The sequence below is a fragment of the Microcaecilia unicolor genome, chromosome 11 (assembly GCF_901765095.1).
Source record: "Microcaecilia unicolor chromosome 11, aMicUni1.1, whole genome shotgun sequence".
In the NCBI taxonomy this organism is placed as follows: Eukaryota; Metazoa; Chordata; class Amphibia; order Gymnophiona; family Siphonopidae; genus Microcaecilia; species Microcaecilia unicolor.
In genome coordinates, this window is record NC_044041.1 from 18,475,748 (window position 1) to 18,492,958 (window position 17,211).

Genomic DNA, 17,211 nt, shown 5'->3' on the forward strand with positions numbered 1-17,211 from the left:
ACGGACGTGCGGCAAAATGAAAATTGCATGTCAGGGGGACCTGTGCTGTACGAATGCTGGCTCCTCCCACGACCAAAGGGCTTGGATTTGGTCGTTTTCTGAGATGGGCGTCCTCGGTTTCCATTATCGCCGAAAATCGGGGACGACCATCTCTAAGGTCGACCTAAATGTTGAGATTTGGGCGTCCCCGACTGTATTATCGAAATGAAAGATGGCCGCCCATCTTGTTTCCATAATACAAGTTTCCCCGCCCCTTCGCGGGGACGTCCTATGAGGGCGCCCTCAGGAAAACTTGGGCGCCCTGTTTGATTGTGCCCCTCCACGTTTCTTGTAGCCAAGGTACATTAGATAGTATCATTATGATCTTCTAGCACACACTTGGTAGAGAGGCAATGTGCAATGCCAGTTGGAAACCTCATTGATAAAGTGAGTGTGCATGCATGCTGTTCATCCATATTGCAGTTAGGTGTCGCAACAAAACATTTGTTTTGCATTGGTAAAAATTCAGGCAAGTAACACTGGAAGCAGCGCTGAGAAAATCCCAAGGATTCAAGTGTGGACATTAAAAGGAAACGAAGAAAGTGAAGAAATGCATTCCTTGTTGGGCCCATTGATTCCTACTGAGAAATTTAAGGATCCTTTTATTAAGGTGCGCCGAAAAATGGCCTGTGCTGTTGTAGACGTGTGTATTGGACGCACACAGGTCCGTTTTTCAGCGAGCCTGCAAAAAAGGCCACTCTTTTTTGGGCCAAAAATGGACTTGCGGCAAAATGAAAGTTGGCGTGCGTCCATTTTGGGCCTGAGACCTTACCACCACCCAATCACTTAGCGGTAAGGTCTCACGCGTTAACCGGTAGGTAATCGTCAGCACAAGTACAATGCCGATAATCGCCCGGTTAGCGCCGTGTGCCGGAAAATAAAATATATGTTTCAACATGCGTACTGGACGCGCATAAAAAATGAAATTACCGCCCAGGCCACGCGGTAGTCGGGCAGTAGTTCCAGATTGGCGTGAGTAGTAGTAAAAGAGCCCCCTAGTGTTCAAGCAGTCACGCTGCATTTGAATGCTTGACTTCTAAAGGACGTTGATACCACTGAGACTCAGTCGTGTGATAGCTGCTCTGTCTCTTGATTTTCAGACATCTTTTGTTCGAGCTCTGTATTTAAATGAACTGAACGATGGTGGGAAATCTTGTTGTACAAAGAAACAGATGTTTGTGTGAAAGCCTTATTAACAAAGAACACGCTGTGGAATGGAAAGTCTATCGCAATGGTTTGTGTACTAGTATCCACTGCTTTGAGAGCTGAAATTGAAAAGGGCAGGTTTCTAAACAGCGCAGCGTTCACTTTATTAATGCGTTTCAAAGTGCAACAAGGTATTGAGGTTGCAAACTGTGTACTCTTAATCTTAGGTAGACTGAGAGCAATGACCGATTAAACCCGTGAAAGCCCCAGGGCTTTATTGAAACAAGTGCTCTGTCTTTCTCCATACAGCACTGATACATCACACATGTGCCTAAACACGCCTCTAGGTCTACCAGTTTCCTGTGGCAGCTCAGGAGTAAATTTTGAAACAGTTTGAAAATTGTGTAGCACAATTTGCAAAGATTTCCAATGTAAATGTGATGTTACTTCATAAAACTAGCGGGGGAGTTTCAATCTTCCTTGTGTGTCTACGTTAATCTATTTTTGCTCATTTATGAGGTTTTCTGGTTTGGGGAAAACGTATCTTACCGATTAGTACAGAGAAGGAAGGGGCATCGGAAAGGAAATTAGGGAGAAGGGGGGTTAAGGATGGGAGATAGCCAGAAGAGATTGGGGAATTTTGGAGGACAAGGATGGGTGGAGCTGGAATCTTATCCAGGGGAGGGAAAAGGATGAGAAGGGTATTCCAAGAGAGGGGGAGGGAGAGAAGGTGGATCCTCTGACTCATAATGGAGGAGTGGCCTTGTGGTTAGGGTGGTGGACTTTGGTCCTGGGGAACTGAGGAACTGAGTTCGATTCCCACTTCAGGCACAGACAGCTCCTTGTGACTCTGGGCCAAGTCACTTAACCCTCCATTGCCCCATGGAAGCCGCATTGAGCCTGCCATGAGTGGGAAAGCGCGGGGTACAAATGTAACAAAAATAAAATAGATACTATTGGAGATTCTACATGGAATGTTGCTACTGTTGGAGATTCTACATGCAACATTCCATGTAGAAGGCTGCGCAGGCTTCTGTTTCTGTGAGTCTGTACCTGGATTACTCTTGTGTCTGCTGCCTGCCTCCTGAACTTGCCTGCACCTGGATTACTCTCTTACCTGCTGCCTGTCTGGCTGTCACGTTCATCACCCCGCTTCCTACTCCGGCTCGTAAGCCCTGCAGGCCGCCCGCACCTAGGGGCTCAACCTCTGGGGAACGGCGGTCAGCGCAGGTGAAACCCGGGGTTGTCCAGCCGCCAAGCAGAACCTGGTCTGAGTATCGGGCTCGGCAGCGCTCACAGGTCTGACACCTATAAGTACATAAGTACATAAGTAGTGCCATACTGGGAAAAGACAAAGGGTCCATCGAGCCCAGCATCCTGTCCACGACAGCGGCCAATCCAGGCCAAGGGCACCTGGCAAGCTTCCCAAACGTACAAACATTCTATACATGTTATTCCTGGAATTTTGGATTTTTCCAAGTCCGTTTAGTAGCGGTTTATGGACTTGTCCTTTAGGAAACTGTCCAACCCCTTTTTAAACTCTGCTAAGCTAACCTCCTTCACCACTTTCTCCGGCAACGAATTCCAGAGTTTAATTACACGTTGGGTGAAGAAACATTTTCTCCGATTTGTTTTAAATTTACTACACTGTAGTTTCATTGCATGCCCCCTAGTCCTAGTATTTTTGGAAAGCGTGAACAGACGCTTCACATCCACCTGTTCCACTCCACTCATTATTTTATATACCTCTATCATGTCTCCCCTCAGCCGTCTCTTCTCCAAGCTGTATAGCCCTAGCCTCCTTAGTCTTTCTTGCTCATGGTGTGCCATCATTAAAAGGGCAGTAGGAATGATTTTGGGAAACAAACGCACACATCGTATCATTCCTGCAAAAACTTCATTGGCTACCAGTACAGTACAGGCCTAAATATAAAATTCTGTGTCTAATCTTTAAGGCCCTTAAAAGTAATGGGTCAGAGTACTTGAAGAACTCACACATCTCCAAGGTCACTAAGGTCATCCCAAGGAATATCCCTAACCACACCCTCTCCAAAGGACACCGCACAATGTGACACTCGCCAGTGAGCCTTCTCAAGTAACCCCCGTGTTCTGGAACACACTCCCTGAAAGGCTTTGCTCAATTTAAGACTACCTTTACCAGGGCCGTGCTAACCCGGTAAGCGGGGTAAGCACGGCAGGGGGGCGCCTCACCTTCAAGGGCGCCGTCAGACATCAGTGTTCTAAAAATTAAAAAATATAAACAAACCTCTTGCGTTGGTGCTGCGCCGCCTATATGCGCATGCGCTGCTGGCTCTGGCTGCTGCCTTCCCGTGCGCAGCGCTCGTTGGTCTGTTTAGCTCTGCCCCAGCTCTTCGACGCACAGTGTGGCGCCGCACCTGGAGCCTCGCAGGCCGACACTCTCCGAAGGACCTGGGGCTGGGGTGTTGCCGACGAGTGACGCCACTGCTGCCACGTTTGAGTGCAGTGCTGACTGAAAGGAGAAAGGAGAGCGCTGCTGATCCGCTGCTCCCCGCTCCCGCGGCGTTCCTCCATTAATTTTGTTTTTTTGCTGAGAGTGAGAGACTGCCGATGTCTCCCTTCCCTTCACGCTCGTTGGTTCCCTCAGTGTCCCGCCTTCTTCTGACGTCATGTGTGTGTGTGGCATTCTGGTATATACCTCCTCGGGTAATTTTTTTTCAAAAAAGCAGTATATAAATCCAAATAAGTACATTAAAAAATACTTCTGTATTGTGCTACTTATTATTTTCACCATTCAGCATAGAACATATCATAAAAGTACTATCCCTCCCTTTCTCCGGCAAAAACATACGTATCATGTGTCACCATGAGACTGAAATGCAGTAATCTAACATACAAATGGCCAATAATATGTATTCTTGTTTTTATAATTGGTTCCAATAGGAGGTATAAATAACGGTTCATTTACGTATAGGAACCAACAGTAATGGTATGACAGTGAATGAACATGGCGTGAAAATGGACAAATGTTAGATGAAATGAGGGATAACTTGGCAAGAATAAATTGAGCAACTGCGAGACTCAGGAGACATTGACTCATTTCTCCGTCTCTTAATCTGGGCCTGACTGGAAGCTGCAGGAGGACAATTGAATTCTTTTTTTTTTTTTTGTTTCTGGAAAAAAAAAGATATACGGCCTCCATGGTTCTCAAGCGGAGTATGATTGAGTCGGTGACAACTATGATAAAAATGATGGCACTGCTTAGGATGTGGAAATACAGGAACACTGGTGCTGTAAAAGGTACTAGGGACGTGAGTGAACAAGTCAAAACAATTTCTGTTCTTTAGCCCATTTTCACAATTTTTAAACCTTTTTTTTTTTGGTTCATTTCATACATTTTAAAAACATTTTAATAAACATTTTAAAATGCACATCAAAACTTTTACGCCTGTGTTTACAAAGGTACACGCTATAGGCGTGTTAGCATTTTTAATGCATGTTAAATGCTACCATGCCTAAAGGAATGTATTGGCGTGTTAGCGTTTAACGCACCTTAACTTTAAAGTACATAAGTAATGCCACACTGGGAAAAGACCAAGGGTCCATCGAGCCCAGCATCCTGTCCACGACAGCGGCCAATCCAGGCCAAGGGCACCTGGCAAAGTTTCCCAAAAGTACAAACATTCTATACATGTTATTCCTGGAATTGTGGATTTTTCCCAAGTCCATTTAGTAGCGGTTTATGGACTTGTCCTTTAGGAAACCGTCTAACCCCTTTGTAAACTCTGCCAAGCTAACCGCCTTCACCACGTTCTCCGGCAATGAATTCCAGAGTTTAATTACGCGTTGGGTGAAGAAACTTTTTCTCCGATTTGTTTTAAATTTACTACACTGTAGTTTCATCGCATGCTCCCTAGTCCTAGTATTTTTGGAAAGCGTGAACAGACGCTTCACATCCACCTTAGGAAACATACCCCTTAAATATGTACGAATCAACCTAATGCCTGTTAATTCATAGGTTAAATTGACATTCATTTTGCACACACACTAAGGGCTTTTTTACAAATCCGCAGCAAAAAGTGGCTGTATTTGCCACCCTTATGCAGGTCTTTCCCATGCGCTAAGGCCATTTCCACTGCACATTTCTAAAAGGTCCCCTTAATCTGTGCAAAATGAATTTCAGGTATGTTAACCTACAAATTAGCAGGCATTAGATCGATTCGCACATGTTTAAAAGTGTTGCTGTGCATTTTAAAATGTTTATTAAAATTTGTGAAATGAACCAAAAAAAAAAAAAACAAGTGGAACCAGGCTGCTGACATCAACATTTAAAAAGGAGATAGAGCAGCTTTTAAACTGGAAAGGGAAAGGAAGGGAAGGCCGACAGTTGCTCAAAAGTGCATGGTGCGGAACAAGGTATCTTTAAAAGATATCACCAAAACAGGGAAGATAGGTCATCCCGATAGTGAGGTTGCAGTAGAGACCATAGTAGACCAGCTGTCTTTAAATAAAGAACAGGCAGATTTTAAAGATTGCAAATTATCCTCATCAACTACTGAGCAAGTTATAAATAGGAACAACAAACATTGTTAGAAATGCCTGTTTGCATATGACAGAAGCCTAAGAAATAAGATGGGAGAGTTAGAATATATTTAGTAGCGCATATGAGTTTAACTTGGGCAGACTGGGTGGACCGTACAGGTCTTTTTCTGCTGTCACCTACTATGTAACTATGTATATTTCAGTAAATGAAAAAACAGATATAATAGGCATCTCTGAGACCTGGTGGACGGAAGATAACCAGTGGGGCACTGTCATACCAGGGTACAAATTATATCGCAGTGATAGGATGGATCGAATTGGTGGAGGGGAGCATTATACGTTTAGGAGGGCCTTCAATTGAATAGATTAAAAATTCTGCAGGACACAAAACACATCTTGGAATCCTTATGGATAGACATTCCGTGTGTAAAGGGGGAAAGGATAGTGATAGGAGTGTACTACCGTCCAGCTGGCCAGGATGCAGAAATGTTAGCAGAAGTTAGGGAGGCTAACAAACTGGGGAACACAATATGGGTGAATATGATTACCCTGATATTGACTGGGTAAATGTAACATCTGGGCATGCTAGGGAGGTAAAATTCCTTGACGAAATCAAGGACTGCTTTATGGAGCAGCTGGTTCAGGAATCAACAAGAGGAGGAACAGTTCTTTACTTAGTCCTTAGTGGATCGCGTGATCTGGTGCACGAGGTAATGGTGCTGGGGACACTTGATAATAGTGATCATAACATGGCCAGATTTGATATAATCTCTGGAGTAGATACACACAGGAAATCCAATACGTTAACATTTGATATAAAATGAGGAGTATGGTAAAAAAAAATAAAAAATAACTTAGAGGAGCAGCTGTAAAGATCACAAGTTTACACCAGGCATGGATGCTATTCAAAAATACCATCCTGGAAGCCCAGACCAAATGTATTCCATGTATGAAAAAAGGAGGAAGAATACCAAATGACAGCATGGTAGAAAAATGAGGTGAAGGAAGCTATTAGAGCTAAAGGAAAATCCTTCATAAAATGAGAAAAGGATCCAACTGAAAATAATAGGAAACAGCATAAGGAATGGCAAGCCAAATGCAAAGTGCTGGTAAGGAAGGCAAAGAGAGACAATGAAAGAAAACTGCATTGGAGGCAAAAACACATAGTAAAAACTTTTTTAGATATAGTAGAAGCAAGAAGCAGGTAAAAAAAATCAGTTGGACCGCTAGATGACCGAGGGTTAAAATGAATACTCAGGGAAGACAAGACCATAGCAGAGAGAGTAAATTAATTCTTTGCTTCGATCTTCACTGAGGAAGATATGGGAGAGATACCAGTGCCAGATGTGGTATTCAATGCTGATGAGTCAGGGAAACTGAAACAAATCTCTGTAAAACCTAGAAGATGTAATAAGGCAAATTGACAAATTAAAGAGTAGCAAATCGCCTAGTCCGGATGGTGTACATTCCAAAGTACTGATAGAATTGAAAAATGAACTTGCAGAGCTATTGTTATTATGTTTATTATTATTATTGTTATTACATCATACTTCTATACCACTAAAACCATTAAATTCCCTGAGCCAGAACAGTTCAGGGAGGCCCTGGAGCGTGTAAGTAAGCTGCCAGAACCTGATATAAGTTAGGCTAAGCCAGTGGCGTAGCAAGGGCGAGGCAGTGGGGGCGGTCCGCCCCGGGTGCACGCCGCTGGGGGGGTGTCGGCTCTGCTGGTTCCCTGCTCCCTCTGCCCCAGAACAGGTTACTTCCTGTTCCAGGGCAGAGGGAGCAGGGAACCAGCAGAACCGACACCCCCCCCCCCCAGCGGCATGCACACGGCAGGCAAGAATGCACTCGGGGGTGGGGGGGGCTTGGGTGATGCGCCAAGCGGGGGGGTTGATGTGCCGAGGGGGGATGTCATGCCGCCCTGGGTGGCAGCCGCTCTCACTACGCCACTGGGCTAAGCTTGACTTGTAAGCTACATAAGAATACTGTTGAGGTCTGGTGAGAGACAGACCGGTGTGGTAAATCCTGGCAAGAAAATGTGTATGTGTCAGGGGCGTAGCCAGACTTCGGCGGGAGGGGGGGTCCAGAGCCCGAGCTGAGGGGGTACATTTTATCCCCCCCCCCCCCGCCATTGCCGACACCCCCTGCCGCTGCCAGCACCACCACCACCAACAATTTTGACCCCCCCGCCAACAACCCTCTTTTGGCCCCCCCCCCGCCCGCCCGTTCCATCGCCTACCTTTGCTGGCAAAGGTCCACAACCCCCGCCAGCCGAAGTCTTCTTCCTTCGTTTGGTTTCTGAGTCTGACGTCCTGCGCGTTGTACGTGCAGGACGTCAGACTCAGAAACCAAACGAAGGAAGAAGACTTCGGCTGGCGGGGGTTGGGGTCCCCCGCCAGCAAAGGTAGCAGACGGCGACGGCGGGTTGGCGGCGGGAGGGGGGGTTGAGAGGGTCGTCGGCAGGAGCGTCCAGGGCCATATCTATGGGAGCCCAGGCCCCCGTGGCCCCATAGTAGCTATGTCCCTGGTATGGGTATATACTGTGGGGTTAAAGCAGTAGTTTACAAGCCTGCACAGTTGCCTCTGGAGTAAAAGAGCCTATGCTTATTCTTCACTGTACCTCTGAGATAACAGACTGCAGTAATGGTTTAATAAAAGTTTTGTTTCGCTTCCCCTTGGTCTAGCTGTACGTTTATGAGGGTCTCCTACCCAATTCGGTTTATGCATTTTCACAAGAATTATTAGGAAAGAAATGGAAAGCAAATATGAGAATGCTATAATGCCTTTGTATCTCTCCATGGTACCACCACACCATGACTAATGTGTGCAGTTCTAGTCATCGTATTGCAAAAAAGATATAGCAAAATTAGAAAAGGTACAGAGAGGGGCAATTAAAATGATAAAGGGGATGGGAAGACTTCCCTATGAGGAAAGGTTAAAGTGGCTAGAGCTCTTCAGCTTGGAGAAGAGACGGCTGAGGGGAGATCTGACAGAGGTTTATAAAATACTGAATGGAGTGGAACATGAATCGCTTGTTTACTGTTTCCAAAAATACTAGGACTAGGGGGCACGCATTGAAGCTACTAATTTGTAAATTTAAAACAAACCGTAGGAAATATTTCTCTCTCAGCATCTAATTAAACTTTGGAATTTGGTGCCAGAAAATGTGGCGAAAGCGGTTAGCTTAACAGGGTTTAAAAAAGTTTACATAATTTCCTAAGAGAAAATTCCATAAGCCATTATTAAGAAGGACTTGGAGAAAATTCAGTGGTTATTTCTAGGATAAGCAGCTTAAAATCTGTTTTACTGTTCTGGGGCCTTGCAATGTACTTGTGACCTGGATCGGCACTGTTGGAAACAGGATACTGGGCTTGATGGACCTTTGGTCTGTCCCATTATGGCAACGCTTATGTTCTTACGTTAAATCTACCATTAAACAAGGAGCTATTCCATCTCCATAAATATTTTTGAGTTGGAAAAATTACTTTTTGAACACTAGTGAATAGATTTAATGAAGTTGAAATTGTTCAGGGAGTTAGTTTCAGTGTTCTTCTGTTTATGCAGTACTGCTATATGTTACTACAGTAAGTCTGCATAATTATTGCCATAGAAAAATCCCATAAGTAATGCCCAGGGGCCATATTTAGCCAAAGCGCTGCTCAGAGAAGCCTATGTTCCCGATAAGGTGGAATATGATTCACTTCCCGGCTGAAAATTTATATTGTCATCTTCTTGGGTTTCAGTCCTTCAGATGCATTCATTAATTTCCATTGTTAAGTGTACTGGTGGTGAGATGGTAGTCAAGTGGATGGAAAGGGTGTGAAGCATTGACAGCATGATGTAAACATCTCTCCCCCCACTCACTATAGGGTCCTATTTACTAAGCTCTCGCATGCGCTTACGGCAGCTTAAAATGGCTGGCTGACTGTCGGACGTGCTCAGGCATCCTGCAGTAAGCTCAAATCTGCACTAAATCTTTTTTTATTTTTTGTTAGCGGGGGTGTACATGGGGGTTGGAGAGTGGGCATTCCTCTGCTAATCATTTAGTGTTTTGAGCAGTTTGTAAGTTTCTGATTAGCGAGGTCTTAAGTCCTGTATAGACCGCATTGCAGTAATCAAATTTTAATCGTACCAAAGATTGAGTTAATGACCTAAAAATTGTGTTTTGAAAAGAAGGTCGTAAACATTTTAGTTTCCATAATGATTTGAATACATTAGACTTTAATTTGGATGTTCTAATGGCAATATTAGCGCATGGCCAGACCTGTCAAACAGCTGCAGGAGGATTCCTCCCGCACTTCTGCCCTATGATCAGAGAGACTAGCATGCTTAAATTTGCATGCTATTATCTCTGATCATAAGGGAAGTAAAGCCCCGCGCTGTTACAGCGCTACTTTTAGAGCGCTGTTTGGAACAGCGCAGGGCTTTCGATCATCTGCCTATCAGCGTCATAAGAGCAGTGGTTCGTGGCCCCTCACGAGCATGTGCTTGTATCCATTGCTGTAGGATGAGGTATTCTGCCATGCAGTGTACATGCATCGTTACTTATGCACACACTTTCGTTGGGTATTATTAGGAAAGATATGGAGATCTGAGGATGTTATAATGCCTTTGTATCGCTCCATGGTGCAACCGCACCTTGAGTATTGTGTTCAATTATGGTCGCCGCATCTCAAGAAAGATATAGTAGAACTGGAAAAGGTGCAGGGAAGGGCAACAAAAATGATAGCGGGGATGGGACGATTTCCCTATGAAGAAAGACTAAGGAGGCTAGGGCTTTTCAGCTTGGAGAAGAGACGGCTAAGGGGAGACATGATAGAGGTATATAAAATAACAAGTGGAGTGGAACAGGTGGATGTGAAGCGTCTGTTCACGCTTTCCAAAAATACTAGGACTAGGGGGCATGCGATGAACCTAGAGTGTAGTAAATTTAATACAAATCGGAGAAAAATTTTCTTCACCCAACGCGTAATTAAACTCTGGAATTCGTTGCCGGAGAACATAGTGAAGGCGGTTAGCTTGGCAGAGTTTAAAAAGGGGTTAGACAGTTTCCTAAAGGACAAGTCTATAGGCCGCTACTAAATGGACTTGGGAAAAATCCACAATTTGGGGAATAACTTGTATAAAATGTTTGTACGTTTGGGTAACTTGCCAGGTGCCCTTGGCCTGGATTGGCTGCTGTCGTGGACAGGATGCTTGGCTCGATGGACCTTTGGTCTTTTCCCAGTATGGCATTACTAATGTACTTTCTTATATCTGCATTAGATACATGACAGACCTCATAGACCTGCCAACCAGAAACGCAACAAGATCAGCACGAACATACCTAAATCTTCACTACCCAAGCAGCAAGGGACTCAAATACAAATCAACGTATGCATCCAGCTTTTCCTCTTTAAGCGCACAACTATGGAACGCACTGCCAAAAACAGTAAAAACAACGTAAGACCACCTAAATGTCCGGAAAGAACGGAAAACAAACCTGTTCAGAAAGGCATATCCCACCGACCCATCATAAAAGCCTGAGCACCTGCAACACAACAAAACCAAAAATCGTAATGGACGCACCCCAACTCCCCTCTTCCTCCCTAACTTCTCTAATATACCTACCTTACATGAACCTGTTCTACTACAATAACACCTGTATTTGTTCATTCCGGAACTGGCGAACGCCACTCCGGTACTATGTAAGCCGCATTGAGCTTGCAGATAGGTGTGAAAATGTGGGATACAGATGTAACAAATAAGATAGGTCGAGGAGCAGAGTGAAATCCAGAAGACAGACGAGAGGGGCCAGCAGTCGGCATCCAAGCAACGCAGAGATTGTACGCCTGTTTCACGACACCTCAGGGCATCACTCATATGCTCAATTTTCTACAACATCAGGAAAGAGTTAGATAAAATACTGGTATTTAACTATTTTGTCTTGATCTGGCTTAGTGTTTTTATTTTAGTTACATTTGTACCCCACGCTTTCCCACTCATGGCAGGCTCAATATGGCAGGCAATGGAGGGTTAAGTGACTTGCCCAGAGTCACAAGGAGCTGCCTGTGCCTGGAATTGAACTCAGTTCCTCAGGACCAAAGTCCACCACCCTAACCACTAGGCCACTCCTCCACTCCAGTTAATAACAGTAACATTTTAGCCCATGGATGAAGTAACTGCTTTTGGTTTTCTGGGTTTGTCTTAGGTAATGACGAGTTAGCACTGAAAGGGTAATCAGAGCCACAGGCCCATAGGTTCAGAAGTCAAAGAAGAGACCTACATTTTAGTCTTTTATTGGAAGTAAAATGGACCCAGTTGATTAACAGTATGAGTGTACGTGTTGATGCTTAAACATTGAAGCTTTAGAGGGGAAAGTTATCAACGTGAGCTGTTAAGTTGGGTTATTTTAGCACAGGGTCTCATTGCTTAAAATGGGACCCTGTGTTAATAACCCAACGTGATAAAAATAATCTGATTTGAGTCTGAATGTATCTCACCTTGAGCTACTGCTGAAAAAGGTGTGAGCACAATATAAATATGTGTGTTTGAAAGCAGGCACAAATATACAGTGTGTCTCTGCCAGAATTTAAATGCATACTTATATTTTACAAAGCATACAGGAAAAGACCTAATGCTGCCCAACTTTGTCATTCAGAAATGCCCACTTAGGGGGTGAAAACGGGAGCTGGGCAGACTTCTATGGTCTATGCCCTGATCGTGACTGAATAGATAGGGATGGGCTGGAGTGTAAATTTTAAGGGGCTTCGACGTTAGCTTCAGAACTTAGTGGAAGAACAGTGCTGGGCAGACTTTTACGGTCTGTGTCCTGAGAATGGCAAGGACAAATCAAACTCGGGTATAAAGTATCACATACTATGTAAAATGAGTTTATCTTGTTGGGCAGACTGGATGGACCATACAGGTATTTATCTGCCATCATTTACTATGTTACTCTTTGGGGTTCTACATGGAATGTTGCTACTAATTGGGATTCCGGAATCTTGTAACTCTTTAGGATTCCAGAACCTTTAGAACTTTTAGTACAAGAACAGTGCTGGGCAGAGTTCTACAGTCTGTGCCCTGAGAAAGGGAAGGACAATTTTTTTTTTTTTTTGTTACATTTGTACCCTGCACTTTCCCACTCATGGCAGGCTCAATGCGGTGGGCAATGGAGGGTTAAGTGACTTGCCCAGAGTCACAAGGAGCTGCCTGTGCCAGGAATTGAACTCAGTTCCTCAGGACCAAAGTCCACCACCCTAACCACTAGGCCACTCCTCCTTAATCAAACGCAGCTATACCTATAAAGTATCACATACCATGTAAAATGAGTTTATCTTGTTGGGCAGACTGGATGGACCATACAGGTCTTTGATCTGCCGTCATTTACTATGTTACTATGTGATGAAACCCGACTTAACAGTAGCCCATATTAATAACGTACCCCCTAAAGCAATGGTTCCCAAACCTAGTCCTGGAGGCACCCCAGCCAGTCAGTTTTTCAGGATGTCCACAATGAATACACTTAAGAGCTATTTGCATGCAGTGGAGGCAGTGCATGCAAATCTCGTTTCATGAATATTCCTTGTGGATATCCTGCAAACCTGACAGGCTTTGGTGCCTCGAGGACCAGGTTTGCGAACCCACTGCCCTAAATGCTGGTGCTCAAATGCCAACTTGGGCTGTATTCTATAATGGCATCCAGAGACCAGATTCGGGGGCCTTTTTACAAAGGCGTGTAAGGCTCTATGCGGGTGCAGTTCACGCCAAAACAAGAACTACCGCCAGGCTGCCACGTTCCCCTGGCGGTCATTTCAGACCCCTTTATAGAACTTTGTCCCATCGGCAGTGCATTTTATCTATCGAGAAAGGTGTCGGTACTCAAATGCCAGGCCACCCTTCAGGAGTGGGGTGATCACTGAGGGATTCACCCCACAATGGCCATGCCCCCTGCAACCAGTCACAGAATCCATGACAAGGCAGAATTGGTGTGTAGAGCCTAAGCTCTTTCGTTAAAACTTGGGAACAATGGGTCAGTTTTAGTAGACAATGGAAAAGGTGCCAGTACTCATTACCCCCTCAAAAAAAGCCCTGCCCATTGATGTCCAAACCACACCCTCATAAACACCAGCGTGTGGTGCATTTTCAAGTACATGCTGTATTTGTTGTCAAGTAATTTAGCCGCTCAATTTTGGAAACTCTCTTTTCTGATTGAAATGCACGCGCAGTGGCGTACCAAGGTGGGGGCGGTCCGCCCCGGGTGCACGCCACCTGGGGGGGGTGCCGCGCGCCTGTCGCCTCTTCGTTTTCATGCTCCCTCTGCCCCGGAACAGGTTACTTCCTGTTCCGGGGCAGAGGGAGCATGAAAACGAAGAGCCGGCAGGCGCGCGGCACCCCCCCCCCCCCAGCGGCGTGCACGGGGGGGGGTTCTTTCATCGGGGGATCGGGGGTTCTTTCACCGGGGGGGCGTCGCGCTGTTCCAGGGGGGGGGGCGCTGCACCCGAGGGGCGGGGCGCATCGGTGATCCACCCCGGGTGTCAGCCCCCCTAGGAACGCCACTGTGTACGCGTTACACCTGGGGGGGAAAAAACTTTATAAAATTATTCCTATAAAACATTAGATCTGAAAGGTTCTGAAAGTAGTTATCCCATGAACAAATAACACCTTTGCGCTGTTATTTTTGCAGGTACCCTCTCTTGCATTTTATTTGCATTAATTTACAAAGTCCCAACTATTGCCACTATAACATTAACCAAAAAATGAAATTCTTTTTTTTAAATGATGGCCTTGGTGAGAAGGATGTATTCATTCTACAAAGCATTTTTAGAGGTTCTGGTTTTCCTGCAGCTAAACAAACTGTACAGCAGTCCCTACTCCCGAGGGGCTGACTCTCTTCCCTCCATTGTTGCGTGATCGTGTTGGACATAAATCATTCAGGAAGCATGGCAACTGCAATTAATGCTTCACTAGGCAAACATGTTCGAATTTGGCAAGCCTCTAATTGATTTTATTGAGTTACAAAGTTCTTGGGAATAAAGGCACTGTTCTAGGCCTTCAGTATTTTACTTTGTTTGTATGATTGTTGAAGATGACTGATGTTTGTCTTCTTCATGTTTTGTAAAGTGTGGTAAGGAAAAAATTAAATCCGTAAGACAATGTATCAGGCCACACCTCTTCCCTTATTAAGAGTGCGACATTCAGAGGCTCTTTTACTAAGGCGCGCTTAAAAGTGGCGTGCGCTGGTGTAGGCATGTGTTTTGGCCGCGTGCAGGTCCATTTTTCAATGCGCCTGGAAAAAAGGCGGGTTTTTTTTGGTGGCCGAAAACGGACATGCAGCAAAATTAAAACCAGCGCATGTCCATTTTCGGCCTCAGACCATTGACTTAGCGGTTAAGTCTCATGCGTTGACCGGCGTGTGTAAACTACTGATTACTACTGGGTAAGCGCCACACGGTAGAAAACAAAATATTTTCTACCGCATGTTTTGGGTTTGCGTCAAAAATGTAATTACCTCCTGGGGCACACGGTAGCCAGGCGGTAGTTCCAATTTGACGTGTGTTAGATGTGCGTAAAAGGGCCCCTCAGTTACTTGTAAGGAATTATGCAGTTTTTATCATGTGCGCAATGCTACCAGCCTAGTTAAGTTTAATGTTGAGATTTTGATCCAATTCCCTACCTGCCTAGATTTGAAACTTTTTAAAAGAGGAAAGTATTTGGCTCACCAAGCTGCAGTAAAAAGGGCCCTGCTGTAGCGTCAGAGCATGGATTTGTGTTGCGCTGAGGCCCCTGTTAATACCACTGTAATAAATGTGAATTTTAAAGATTGTTTTCCAACTCTGCCTTGATCGACCAGTGCACTCGGGGTCTGTATTTTTGAAAATGATTGTTTAACTTTGATTGTGTGAAAATAAGTTGGAATGTAGAAGATAAGACACAGCTCTAATTAGTTTGGTATGTGAATGGAGAGGTGGAGCCTGTTTTGAGTTCAGACTGGCCACCTGGACTGAGAAACATGTGACCACATTCCCACAGCATGGCTTGTTTACCAAAACAGAGAAATTCTCAAGCATTCTGTAATTTTCCTTAGCTCTGAACATGAGTTCTAAGCCTAATAAAAAAGGGAGTTTCTATCAGTGAAATTGGGAGCTCGTCTGTGAGTAATGTACGAACTGCGCAGAGAACCATATTTCCTGGTCAAAGAAACTCCTGGCTTTTGCTGTGAACAGGGCTCCCCCCAGCTGATGATAAGAGCCTGGATTATGTAATGATCAGTGATGGACGTACGTTTATTATAGTGTATTTATTGCTTCTTTTCCTGGTCTAGAAACTCCTAGTGATGTAATGATTGTTTATAGGTATTGTTTCTTTTCAGTTATAATCATTGTATATAGCTTAATCATTGTACATATATAAATCATTGTGTATCTTAGATTTTAGAACCTCTAATAAAAGTGGGAATGGCTCTTCCGAAAACCACAGGGTGGACGAGGTTCTTTATATGCAAAGCTTATTGCAAGGATGTCAAAGAGACAGTGGTAGGGTCTTGTGTTCCTCCACTTCACCTGGTAATCTTCCCTACCGTATTTCTAGTAATCAGTGTAGAAGCCCAAATTTCTGCGTGCTTTTGTTGTGAATTATTTACACACAGCAATCTGTAGCATTAGAAAAACAGCAACAACAACAAATCCCCAAAATATAAACCTTGTTGAAGCTAACGAGGTTAACTGAAGTCCTGAGTGGGGGACAGTTCAGCCGATATTTAAAGCTATTTAACCTGGCTGGTAAAATAACCTTAAGCCGGCTAAGCGTTAATATTCAGCGCGAGATAGCCGGCTAGCCCGATCACTGGCTATATCGCGCAACATAGCTGGTTAGTGACAATATTCATTGGCTGTCTGGTTAGGTTTAGTGGCCAAAAACCCCGGAAATTCAATGGTGGTCGCAGGAGAAAAGGCGCTGAGGGGAGATATGATAGAGGTCTATAAAATAATGAGTGGAGTTGAACGGGCAGATGTGAAGCGTCTGTTCACGCTCTCCAAAAATACTAGGACTAGGGGGCATGCGACGAAGCTACAATGTAGTAAATTTAAAACGAATCGGAGAAATGTTTCTTCACTCAACGTGTAATTAAACTCTGGAATTCGTTGCCAGAGAATGTGGTAAAGGCGGTTAGCTTAGCGGAGTTTAAAAAAGGTTTGGATGGCTTCCTAAAGGAAAAGTCCATAGACCGTTATTAAATAGACTTGGGGAAAATCCACTATTTCTGGAATAAGCAGTATAAAATGTTTTGTACTTTTTTGGGATCTTGCCGGGTATTTGTGATCTGGATTGGCCACTGTTGGAAGCAGGATGCTGGACTCGATGGACCTTTTCGTCTTTCCCAGTATGGCAATACTTATGTACTGATGATACGGCCCGAGCATTGAATTTCCAGGTTCGCCACCAATCACGCGAGAGAGCATGGCTCAATATCGACCCCAGTGAAAATAAGGTCCGATTTGGAACCAACTGCAAGTGAAG

The 17,211-nt window shown here is 44.6% G+C and overlaps 1 long non-coding RNA gene across 1 annotated transcript; it reads left to right on the plus strand.

The window, feature by feature from the left end:
* The first annotated feature begins 783 nt into the window (after positions 1-783).
* Positions 784-16,975, plus strand: LOC115480099. The gene is made up of 3 exons (XR_003943784.1): positions 784-904; positions 10,754-10,756; positions 16,965-16,975. It is a non-coding gene; the product is annotated as an uncharacterized LOC115480099 (long non-coding RNA).
* Positions 16,976-17,211: the final 236 nt, after the last annotated feature.